The sequence below is a fragment of the Diabrotica undecimpunctata genome, chromosome 4 (genome assembly GCF_040954645.1).
Source record: "Diabrotica undecimpunctata isolate CICGRU chromosome 4, icDiaUnde3, whole genome shotgun sequence".
NCBI classification, from domain to species: Eukaryota; Metazoa; Arthropoda; class Insecta; order Coleoptera; family Chrysomelidae; genus Diabrotica; species Diabrotica undecimpunctata.
This window is the reverse complement of record NC_092806.1, coordinates 19,982,095-19,995,222: the sequence shown is the minus strand read 5'-3', so window position 1 is coordinate 19,995,222 and position 13,128 is coordinate 19,982,095. Positions and strand designations below refer to the sequence as shown.

Below are 13,128 nucleotides of genomic sequence, written 5' to 3'. Positions count from 1 at the left end.
TTTTCACTTATCCTTTATATTTGTTTCAGGTAAGTCGACCAAGAATTGCTTTACAACTGGAGTCAGTGAGTAAACAAACTTATTTAAAATGGGCATTTTTGAAGAAGCAGATAATTTATGAGAAAATTCAAATGGTCATTACTGGACAAATTACGCAAGCAACCAATACATCGAGTGGAATAATAAATATATATATCTATAAATATATATATATATATATATATATATATATATATATATATATATATATATATATATATATATATATATTATTGTTGAATACATGATGCCTTTCCATTTCTGGAAATGATTACATATCTGTCAGTTTTTCGTAGAAAGGCTCTTCATTTCTTCTTGACCACTTGGAGAAAGTATAGTGGTCGTCGTAATATCTTATGTGGTCCAGCTCCACAGATTTCTATCTTTGGTGATTTTTATTAATTTCTGCACTGGTTTTATGCACCAACTATCTCGTTGAGTATCTTCCCTTCGTCTTTGGTCTTCGGTATCCCCGGTAGCATGTCTTCGATATGCTTAACTCCGGACCGCCTCTATTTACAGGCAAAATATCAACGAAAATAGCCAAACACATAAAAAAGAAAGGAATAACACTAGCTTTCAGAACAAATAACAACTCAGGCAAATATATTAAAAACAACAAGAGCCAAAATAAAAAGCACTTACACAGTGGTGTATACGAACTTAAATGTGGCGACTGAACAAAAACTGACGATCGGTCAAACTGGTAGAAATTTTAATAAACGAATAGCAGAACATAAAAGGGCTTTCAATAATAGAAAAACAGATTCTACATACGCACTTCACCTTCTAGATAATTATTATTCCTTTAATGACAAATTTCAAATTCTTCACATTCAAAATAAAGGCCTTAAGCTATCCTTGTTAGAATCTATGGAAATCAACAAGTTAAAAAACACAGATATAATTCTGAATGACCAACTTGAGACAAACAGTTCTCCCCTCCTCAACCTATTTCATTAAAGACTATAATGTGTAAACGCATGCCAAAAATAGATCACTTGAGAAAGGCAATCAGCCGAAACAGCTGTAGTATTAAGATTTTATAATAAATGTTGTGGAAGTTTTGAAAACAAAGTTTTCAGTGTTTTATTGTTATATTGTTATATATATATATATATATATATATATATATATATATATATATATATATAATATATATATATATATATATATATATATATATATATATATATATATATATATATATATATATATTATTTGCCTTGCCAAAAGTACAACGAACCAGTCGTAAATTTAATTTCTACTCCAAGCCATAAAATACTTAGTACATTCAAACAAACATTGTTTCAGTTGTTAACATTACTTGAATAAGCAAATATTTACACAATTGTATTTTTACGTAAAAACAGGGTTCATACGTTTGAAGTGACGTCATCGAGCGTTCTCTGTCTGTATTCTTCGTTAAAGCGTTCTCAGGATCACATCTGTTTAAAACATGACTCCATCGCTTAATTGAACTAATAGGAAACGGTTAACTCGTAAATTAGTTGGTGTAACAATGATAAATTTGAACGTTTGTTCGTTTCCAGTTGCGCTTAGAAGGATTTTTACAGACAGATTAGCAATTATTAAACGGACGGCATTGAAACGCGAGACTTAAATACAAAGAAGAGTTGGATGACAAATTGTAACTTTTTAAATGGCACTATAACATATAAAAACATAGTGAAACCGTAAGCATTGTCATTATCTTATTTTTATAGTTAAATTTTGTATATTGGTACTTGATAACCGCTAACTATTATATAAGACATTTAAGCTCAATATTTCTTCTTCTTCTTCAGCATTTTTCTTCACGCCGTTTTCGTTCTCCATAGCACTTCTATATTCCCCCAGTCATATATCCTGAGGTCTCTGTCTATCATAGCATTTCCTATGTACGTTTTCCATCTCATAGCGAGTCTTCCTAAAGCTCAAGCTTAATCCAGATAAATTATTTTTGAAAGGGATGAAACTCCTTATATGGAAGCTAAAGATCTATAAATTCCTTTACACCAATTTGGGTTTGTAAAAACCAACTATAGCCAAATCCATCGAATAACAGATTTAATAGAGAGGTCACTAAAAGAAAAGAAAGCTTCCGCCGGCCTTCTTACCCGACATGACGCAAGCGTTTGGTAAAGTATGGCAAGAAGGATTTAAATATAAACTAAAAAAGATTTTAAAGTTAATCAATAAGGAGCCTGCTCGGAACTAAAAAAGAATGAAAGTAGACGTACCACAAGTTACACCGTTACAAAAAGTCTTGTACCTATTATACACTAGTGATATCCCTAAATTAGATCATTCATGAAGAACATCTACATTTGCTGATGATATTGTCGTGTGGGCTGTAGGTTAAGATCATGAAGACGGACAAGAAAACTGCAAACTGTCAACTAAATTAAATGCTTTACCTAAATGATTCAGACTTTATTTTTGTTAAAGCGATGTAGAAACCTTTGGATATCAGGGCAGCGCAGGCTACATAATTTAGTATTTTGACCTCCATATACCCCATTTTATATCCTCTTCCTTTGCGCACTTCTATTATTACCTAATCAGTAGATATACTAGAAGAGATTCTGACCACATCAAGAGATCCCGACCACATATATTAGGAAAGATCCCGACCACATCATAGTACGGCAGATCCACATATATAAGGAGAGATCCCCCCAACGTGGTCTGGAATTGTCAGAGAGATCCTGACCACCAGTGTCCTGGAATTATCAGGGAGATCCCGACCAACGTGGTCTGGAATTGTCAGAAATATCCCAACCACATCCTCATCGCAGTGTCCTGGAACTGTCAGAGGGTTCTAGGCGAACGTGATCTGGAATTGTCAGAGGGTTCTAAACCAACGTGGTCTGGAATTTTCAGAGGGTTCTAGACCAACGTAGTCTGGAATTGTCAGAGGGTTCTGGACGAACGTGGTCTGGAATTGTCAGAAGGTTCTATTCCAACGGATCATGACGTACGTATTCGTTGGCCCACATAGGGGTCCAGAATCGGCATACCGATTCCCGCTCAGGTGACGTCAAAACGCTGTTTCATCGATACGTAGTATTGCCCCACGGAGCCAAATGCAGTATCTTCGCTGAACGTGGCAACGTCCACTGATAAACACAGACCTGTTGTGCTTGCCGCTAGACATAGCAATAGGCATAGCAAATGTATAAACGTATGACGTATGACATTTATGTGACATTCGACGTACGACATTTTATGCCTCGTTCGACGTTTTTTACGACGTTTTATGCGTTGTTCAACGTTTTTACGACGTTTTAAGCGTCGTTAGACGTTTTTTAAGACGTTTTATGCGTCGTTTGACGTTTTTTACGACGTTTTTTGCGTCGTTCGACGTTTTTTATGACATTATGCGTCGACGTTTTTGACGTTTTATGCGTCGTTCAACGTTTTTTGCGTAGTTCGACACTTTTTACGACATTCGACATTTTATATGACGTTTAACATAAAACGCGACATTCAGCGTATGGCATGTAACATTCGATTCACTCTGTGCATGTGCTCTCTACACTTTGATATTTTGTTTCAAAGTTAACATCAGTTTATTGCTTAAAAATAAAAAGTGTCAAGTGTGTATTCGAACCCACGCCCCCTTTCAGGGTTTGGAGCTTACGTCCAACGCCTTTGACCACTCGGCCAACCTGACTTATAGTATTGCAATCCAAGGGTTCAAATTAAAACTACAATTTTACATCGATTGACGCAAGACGTGATATGGTCGGGATCTCTCCTAGTATATCTACTCTCACCCATAATGATATTAAATAGTAATGTGCTTATTGAATCACCTTGCCAGATACCAGATTTAATGGGTTTTATAAATGCATTTATTCGCGCTTGAATTTTTTTTTCTGTGTAAATGTCTTTGATTGTTCCAATCGGATTTTGTGGAATTTTCATCTTGCACAATATTTCTATAACATCGTTCAGCGGAATTGTTTAAAGTCATTGCTTAGGTTTTCAAAACACAGTAATGTTCTATTATTATATTCGATAGATTTTTCTGAAATTTGTATATAATAAATACAGTGCTTGTACATTATATTCCAGATCTATACCCATGTTGTGAAAGTATTTATTTTGTTAATTATCACTTGGGTGATGAGTACTTTTATAATTCTATTTAGAATATTTTTGCTTCTATAAAATTAGAAATTTTGGGCTCATTTCTTAAACATGGACACCGCTATACTTGGTCTCCGGCTATTTGGGATTCTTTAATGTTCAAGGATATATTGCCATAATTTTTTTATTTCCTCTACCAATCTTACGCTTCCATATTTTAGCAGGTTATTGGATATTTTATGTGGTCCTGGCTACTCTTGTTAATATAGATTACTCAAGAGTAAACTTAAAACACTGATACACTATGCTTGAAGTCACCGTTGCTCAGTCCTGATAGATTATGGGCGGGGTTACTCATAGAGGTAAAAACCATAAGAAAGAATAGATAAAAAACAATAAAAAAAGAAATAGGAGAGAGAACAACTTTTCAAAAAAATGGCGCCACTGTTTTTAAATGTTTGAATTAAAAAAAAATAAGTAATTAATTAGAGTAGATTAATTATCATATCAAATATCAATAAAATTATATATCATAAACAACATGAGAACTGTCTTAGTAACTTAAGTCCTCTTTGTAATGGATTAACTGTGTTAAAAAAAAAATGTAAGTAAATAAATAATATCATTTACGTTTAAATATGTTTAAAATAAAGACTGTACAAAATATTGATTAACATTAAATATTTAATAATAATCTGTTAATTAAATGAACTGGATGGTGACCTGGGCACCAGCCAAATCTTCAATAAAGCTTAGGATTCTTACATAGATGCGGGGAACTGGGATTCCCAATCAAGACAAATTTGGATTTCCAATGGGATAAATTTGTATTCCTAGCGGGACACCCTGGGACTCACAACAGGATCAATTTGTATTCCTAACGGACAAGCTGGGACCTTAATTAGATGGAGAAAACACAAAGTCAAATATGCGAAGAAGCAAAAAAGATACAAATATAAAGAAACAAAAGGTATAAAAAAGACCTTATACTTGACAGGGTTTCGAAAGACAAGTCGAACTTCTCTTATAACCGTTTCAAAAGTTTCAAATTATTTTTCAAACAAAGTTTAAAAAATTCATTTACAACTAATTCCTAACACATATTTAAATTAATATTAATCCCGTCACATATCCGCCAAGTACGGAAACATCTAAATTACCTCTCAAGAATCTAACTGCAATTCATAGTAGTTCCGATTTTGGCCTCACGAAATCCGTCCACTGAACGCCATTTCATTTCTTCTTTTCTTGTAGTCCAGCAATAAGGACTCATGTTTTGTGTTGGTCTCCAGAAGACCTTCACTGAGAACCTTAGTTATTTCTAAAACTATGTTTATTGGTCGGATGGTGCCTTGATTATGGATTGTGATATGATTTGTTTCGAAGCCATGCTGTCTTAATTAGCCGCTGTGAAATGGCACACTCAGTATTTATTACCTTTTGTGGAATATTCCTTTCGTTCAGTCCTAAGGATTTTTATGGTGGATTATAATGGTTTAGTCGATATGGATTTAACGCTTTCAAAATTCCATCATATAACTATAATCTATTTCTAATGAGTGTAGAGTAATAAAATCTCATGAAGTATTCAAAAGCGCTACAGGGTAATCCGTCAATAATCCCTCAATAAATTCCGTCCGCATTGCAAAATTCTGTCGTTTCATAAAGAGCAGGTAGGTATCACCCTGTTTTAAGGGATTAGTCCATTGTTATCGACAGATAAACACTGAGCCAGAGGCGCGCTAGTGGGTTAATTGACAAAAGAATATGCATTCTTAAAAATCATATTAAAGGAAATAAAAATGTAATACAGCAGAACAGTGTTATTAAAAAAATATAAAATGTAACAATAAAATATATACGAACCGAAATCGGGAAATACTCACAAACACACACGAATGAACTTTACATATTGAAACACTTGTGGGGAGTTTAAATCAATTTATTCACAAAAACTACAAAAACTTTACTGGATACGTTATTACAATTCTACATCACTATAGTCTTCATCCGAAGAACTGTCATCATCCCCTGGTGTTATAATTATAGGGTCAACCACCTGATCGACCAAGTTGTCCAGTTCCCACATTTTATCTTCCTCTTTTAAAACATGCTGGATTGCTTTTTGCCAGTTTTCTGATGTGATTTCCATAATGGCTTGATCAAACAATACCTTGACATCTTTCATTTTAAATGTGGTATTGTGCCTTGCAACATATCCTTTAACTTGTGCCCATATAAGTTCTATGGGATTTAATTCGCAATGATATGGCGGTAGGCGTAGCACAGTTACTTTATACTTTTCTGCTACATCTTCTACGGCATATTTTATGAAGCGAGATTTATGTTGTTTTACTACGGCTAGTAGTTCCTTCTTTATTGAATTCGTCTCAAACTGAATACCTTTATTTGACAGCCAGTTAATAATTTCTTGCTTTCTCCAAGCTGAAGTTGGTACCTTCTCTATGCGCCTTGAATGGTAGCTTGCATTATCCATAACCACGACCGAATCAGCTGGAAGAAATTTTAACATTTCCCCGAAGTAGTCTTCGAAGACATCCGAATTCATGTCCTCATGATAATCTCCCGTCCGACACGACTCAAAGCTTAACAAACCTTCTTTTAAAAATCCTTTTTCGCTTCCAATGTGAGCAATTATTATCTCTCTTCCCTTTTCCCGAAGGCACTTTAATACCCGTCGAAAGGCCTTCTATGAAAGCTTGGCGAGCACTTGTTACATTTTTATCTTGCCACATTTTTTGGACTATATAACCTTCGTTTATCCACGTCTCATCAAGATAAAAAATTTTCTTGTGCTCTCTGCGGTACTGTTTTATAGTTCTCAAATATTTTCGTCTCCAGCAAATGATTTCATCACTTTCCAGTAATAGTGCCTTTCGATTGTGCTTTTCCCAGGAAAAATTCATACTTTTATAAGTTTTCCATAAAAGTTTTCTGGATATCAAAGGAATATCGTTATCTTGGCTTATCTCCATTAGTATTTTGTCAAGGGTGGGTATTTCCTTTTTAAAATAAAACGAATGAACTTTTCTTCGAATGTCACGTTTGGTGTCTTCACCTAAGATTTTTATTGGTCTTCCTGATTTTCTCTTGCATGGACTTAACTGGCCTGATATCTTTCTTTCTCGCAATAATTTAAAAATCGTGGACTGTCCAATTCCAGTCATTCGGGCACATCGCTCAACACTTTCTTGCACAGACAAACTAGGGTGATCGTGTTTTATGCAATCATATACATTTAAAATTATAACTTTTTCACTAACAGATAGCGGAGAATTTTTTACACCTCTTTTCTTTGGAGTAAATGTCGCCATTTTATAACTTTTTCACTATTTCTATATCACAATATTACTGTACGTTTAATTGGTGTAGTAACAATTACTAACTCGAATGTCGAATGTCGAATGATAATAATAAAATAAAAGAGGGATTATAATGAAAGTGTAAGTAAAACCTCATTACGCGTTATTAGTCTTCATGTTGATTTATTTTAGTTCTTAGTAATATTAGGAGGTGCGTCATACCCTTATCAGTTTCTTCTAATTCTTTTATTCGTTCAGTAAGGAAGTGAATTTGTTTTTATAAATAAAAATGTAATTAGCTTTAATGACCATATAATGGAATACGAGTTTGAAGAATAAGTTAATCGAAAAATTAAATAAAATTGGTTATCACAAAATATCCAAAATATGATATTTTGAGGTACATCAATTTTTGACGACGAAGTTGACATCCGTCCATTTGCCTACGCCCATGACGACACCGAAATTCAGGCAAATTTTATGACACTTCATGATTTATTACTCTACACTCATTTGAAACCAATTATAGTTGGTAAAAACTATATCCTTTGTACAAGCCACTCAAGCGTTTGGATAATTCAGGTTGTAATACTTTTATATTTTTTTTTTATTGAACAGTAAAGATTATCTATGTTGTGGGGATGATTATTGGTTTTTTTAATTACATAAATATTAGATTTTTTTTATGTGAACGAATTTCGAAATTTGGGATAAAATATGATTTTGCTTTCATATAAATATGTCTCATTCATAATTTAATACCAAGATGTTTATTTTTTTTGCTATATGATCCAATTATAATTGTAGTTTAATAATGTATAATCACTTCTCATTTGTAATTTAATATCTAAATACAGATTGTTTATTCTTTTGCAATATGATGAAATTTTCCTAGAATCTTTTCATAACTTTTTGTTCGTTAGCTTTTTTAAGTAAGTTAGCTTTTTTTGACAGCTTTTGTTTTAATTTTTCATTTTATTTCTCTGTCTGAGCTCGTTTCCTTACGAGGGTAAATTATTGAGGATGGCCCCCTTAAATTCATTTTAATTTTAAAGATAATACAAACAGATTGTACATGAATTTTGAAATAACTACACCCAAATCTCTTTCGACACGAGCGAGAGGCCTAGAATAATTATGTGGGTAATACTATACAGGGTGCCCTTAGAAAGTTGTAGCTTTGGAATCTTTTTGATAAATCAGTATATTCTCATTTTAGTTAATAGTTTGCCTACGGAAATCTTGATGCACAACGAAAATGAAATAAAATTGAAAATATATGCCTTTATATAGAAAAATATCTAAATAGACAAAGATACCGTTAATTGGTGTTTTTTGGGTGGTCGGAATGGAGCCTTGATAACGCAACTTTTACCGGAATTTCGATAAAAACCCTTGAAAGGAGATTTTTTGGTAAATTATTTAAACGACTTATGCGGCTTATCTAAAAGCTATAAAGCGATAATATAGAATAAACAGAGCATACGGCATTTTATGATATGAAATTTTTACTAAAATTAAAGTTATGTACTGATTGTTTTTATAAAATTTAATAAATAAACGAAAATTGGACCGAAATATAACAATGAATTTTTGGACACGTTACACTATTAGCCTATCATTAGTAGTAATTGTACTATTGATGACAATATCAGTAATAGATGCAGAATAATAACCCTTTACAAATTCACAATTTTCCTCATTTATATTTTATCTACGCTTATTAATAATTTAACTTTAACATATTCAATCGAAATGATATGAAAGTATCAGATGTTTATCTTCTCGTAAAATTTATTTCGTGTGTTTGTGAACATGAAACACATTTTGTCCCTAAATTTGACTGCTACTACAACTTCGCTGATCTATTCAGAAAGTTTGCCTAGTTTTCCTTTTCGTGAATAATTTGTTGTTATGAATCTGCCGTTTTGATATACGAGGCAGTTGCCTCTACAGCTAGACCATATTTCACACTGATTTTAGTCGTTTCTCATTGTCCGTGTACCACAATTCTCACTCCTACCTCCTTGTAAATGCAAATTTAAACGCTACAGAGAGTAAATAAATAAAGAGATGTTAGTTTGAGCGTTAGGGGACGTTGGGGAATATGAAATTTGTGTCGGGAAGCGAAGGCGGTGTTCTTTCGGGCGTGGTAAAAACTAAATTGATTTTCAGTACAAAAGAGCGAAAGAGGTGTACATATATAACGAATAACTTTGCCTTTCTTCTACTTACAACTTCTCGTATATTTTATTAATGACAAAAATATGTTTCCATATAAACCAATTTTTGTTCAATTGGAACCTTTTTCTTTTATTTATTTATAGTGGACAACAGACTTGTACACTAGCGTACTTACAACTTGTAGCCCTTTCAGGTCTGACTTCTTTTTTGTAAAAATATTAGTTTTTAAACTTAGTGTCGTTAAAGAGACCTTACATTAAGACCACAAAAAATATTTCCCCCTTCATGTGGCAGATATTTACCCTGCACGAAAGTGACGTTCAGGCTCAAAATGTATTTGTGCACTATCGTGACTTCTAGACATTTAGTAGGTTAGTGGTTTCGACTAAATAATAAAAATGCATAAATATGCAAACTATATTAATTTAAAGAATTTAAAAGAAAAGGTAGATCATTTTACAAACATTTCACATATATTTCTCTGAAAAAAACAAGTTTTACCTTACATTAATTTATTTCTTATGGTACATCGCAAAACAGTTTTGTTTTAGTGATAAGCAAAGATATACATTCCATTTTTTACAACGTATTTTTGACCGACCGTGACAATTCGCGAGTTCGTGGCCATTCTACATGCATGAGGACTATCGATTTCATCGAAAGTTTTTAGGAAATCTAGAAGATTCAGATTCTAATTTATACAATCTCTATGAATTTGCTACTGTAGGGGATGCAAGTTAAATCTTATTAGAATTTCACGTAATACAAAAAAAAACAAATCACTAAAACTAAACTGTATTGAAGTTATAAAAAAAAAAAGGGCACATGTAAAATATTTCGTAACTATAAATTAAAAACTAGCGTCCTTATTGTAAGGATGTTGTGATGAGAGTGTTATCTGTCTGCAACCACCTGCAGCCCCTCTCTCGGGGTGTAAACCAGATGTCGGGTAAAATTCCAACTAAAAGTATATTTTACAGGGTTGCTCGAAAGTTTTAACATTTAAGCCGCCTCCCTTGAACGCCTGCAGGGGTTCAACAAGTAATCGAGTTGCGTTAAAAGTTTGTTTCACTGAAGCTTAAGTCACTGATCTGTGGGTAGGACGCACACCTTTGTCACTGGTCGCTTGAAACAACCTCTATTATTTTTAATTGTCACTGCACGAACTATTCCGTCACTACCCGCATGTAAATGAGTCACTCTACCCAGGCACCATCTTAAGGGTTCAGTCCCATCTTCCTTCACCGTCACTAGACTTCCAATTCTAAGAAGACTGTTGAAATGTTTTTTCCACTTAACTCGCTGCTGGAGGGATGAAATGTATTCCTTGGACCACCTAGTCCAATAACCTTGGATCATTTTTTGAAGCCTTTGGAATCTGCTAAGGCTGTTTTCCTTGACATCTAAGAAATTCCGTTCAGCTATTGCGGTCAATGTGGATCCAATTAAAAAGTGTGCAGGAGTAAGAGGAAGTAAGTCGGAAGGGTCGTTAGACATTGGTGAGAGTGGTCGTGAGTTTAGGCAAGCTTCAATTTGACATAAAACAGTGGAAAATTCTTCATATGAAAGAATTGTATTGCCAATGACACGCTTTAGGTGAAATTTGACAGATTTTACTCCCGCCTCCCAAACTCCCCCAAAGTGAGGTGATCGTGGCGGAATAAACTGCCAATTGATACCTTCGGTAGTTAAATTGTCCCTAATAATTGAACTGGAGGTGTCAAAAAATTTGACAAGCTCATTTTTTGCGCCAACGAAGGTACTACCATTGTCCGAAAGGATGGAAGCGCATTTTCCGCGTCGAGAAATAAAGCGTTTTAGCGTTGCTAGAAAACTTTCCGTGGTCAAGCTGCTCACGACTTCTAAATGTATGGCCTTAGTTGCTAAACAGATAAATAGAGCTATGTAACCCTTGATAGTTTTATAATTTCGGGTGTGTCGATCCTTTAGCAAAAAAGGTCCTGCATAGTCAAGTCCACAGTTGTAGAATGGCCTAGAGGGAACAAGACGTGACGAGGGTAAATTACCCATAAGATAGGTTTCTAATTTAGGAGCCACCCTACAACAGATAATACAATCGCGAACGATTTTGCGAACCACTTGACGTCCATTAATGGGCCAAAATTTTTCACGAATGGAAGCTAATAGTAGTTGAGGACCGCAATGATTTAAGGTAAGATGCTCATTTCGTACAAGAATAGTAGTAAAGTGGTGTTTAGAATCAAGCACAATGGGATGTTTTTTATCGTAACAAAAATCAGAATTATGCAGTCTTCCACCAACGCGGAGTATGTTATCCTTATCGATAAACGGATTGAGGGTAAGTAGTTTACTTTTAGAGTCAACGTTACCATGTCTCTTAAGGTGTGTCAAGTCGTCATAAAATGTTTAATTTTGTACTAGTCGAATTATATATTTTAAAGCATTATCTATTTCATCACAAGAAAGGTTGTCGAAGTTCCTTCGTTTAGGAGAAAATTTACAATTATTTATAAAGCGTAATACATAAGCGATAATGCGCTGTAGTTTTACAAATGAGGATATTTTAGTGATGATGTCCAATTTCATGTGAACTCTTGCGATAAGGGCTGATGCTGGTCGAAGCTCAGGGAGTTGACAAGGTTCGAATGTTCTATTAGGCCAATGAGTTTCTGGTTTAGCTAGCCATGATGGGCCATGAAACCAAATTTCGGAAGTGATAAGTGATGTAGGAGAAATTCCCCTTGATAGAAGATCTGCGGGATTCTCAAGTGTATTCACGTAACGCCATGTTTGAGATTCGGTCAAAGTTTGAATTTGAGAAACTCTATTTGCCACAAACGTCTTTAATAAACTCGGAGAAGTCTTTATCCATCCTAGAACAATAGTGGAGTCGCACCAGTAAGTGATTTTTTCGAAATCTAATTGCATGTGTTGTTTTACCTTGTCTATCAACTCAGCTAGCAAGTAAGCTGCACAAAGTTCTAGGCGCGGTACCGTGAGGATGTGTTTTAAAGGAGCTACTCTGGTTTTGGAGCAAAGAAGATGACAACGAAAATTTTCGAAGTTTTCAGATGAACGAATATAAATGCAAGCACCATATGCAGCGGTGGATGCATCTGAAAAACCGTGTAGTTGAATTGACCTGTAGTTTCTACAAATTACATGCCTAGGAATTTGTAACTGATTAAGTTTAACCAGTTGAGTCTGATATGTAACCCATTTCGTAAAGATATCCATGGGAACGACTTCGTCCCAGGAAATTTTTAATTTCCACAAATCTTGGAGAATAATTTTAGCTGTTATAGTTACAGCCGAAAGCAAACCTAGTGGATCAAATATTTTTGATATAGTGGAAAGAATAAGTCTCTTTGTAACTTTACACTTGTGCTCTGAAGGTTGAACATTGAAATGAAAAGTGTCAGATTTTGGACTCCACAATAAGCCCAAAGTTTTGATGGTATCGTCAGCTCCAATTTCCAAGGAAACATTGTTTTGATCGTCA

General features: G+C 34.2%; 1 protein-coding gene and 1 long non-coding RNA gene across 3 annotated transcripts in view; both read left to right on the top strand.

The window, feature by feature from the left end:
* LOC140438558 (uncharacterized) overlaps nucleotides 1-94 on the top strand; it is an 86,112-nt gene extending 86,018 nt beyond the window's left edge. The window contains exon 3 of the long non-coding RNA XR_011950562.1: nucleotides 30-94. This is a non-coding gene — a long non-coding RNA (uncharacterized lncRNA). The remainder of the gene's footprint in view (nucleotides 1-29) is intronic.
* Rbfox1 (RNA-binding Fox protein 1) overlaps nucleotides 1-13,128 on the top strand; it is a 402,117-nt gene that overhangs the window by 213,823 nt on the left and 175,166 nt on the right. The window lies entirely within an intron of this gene.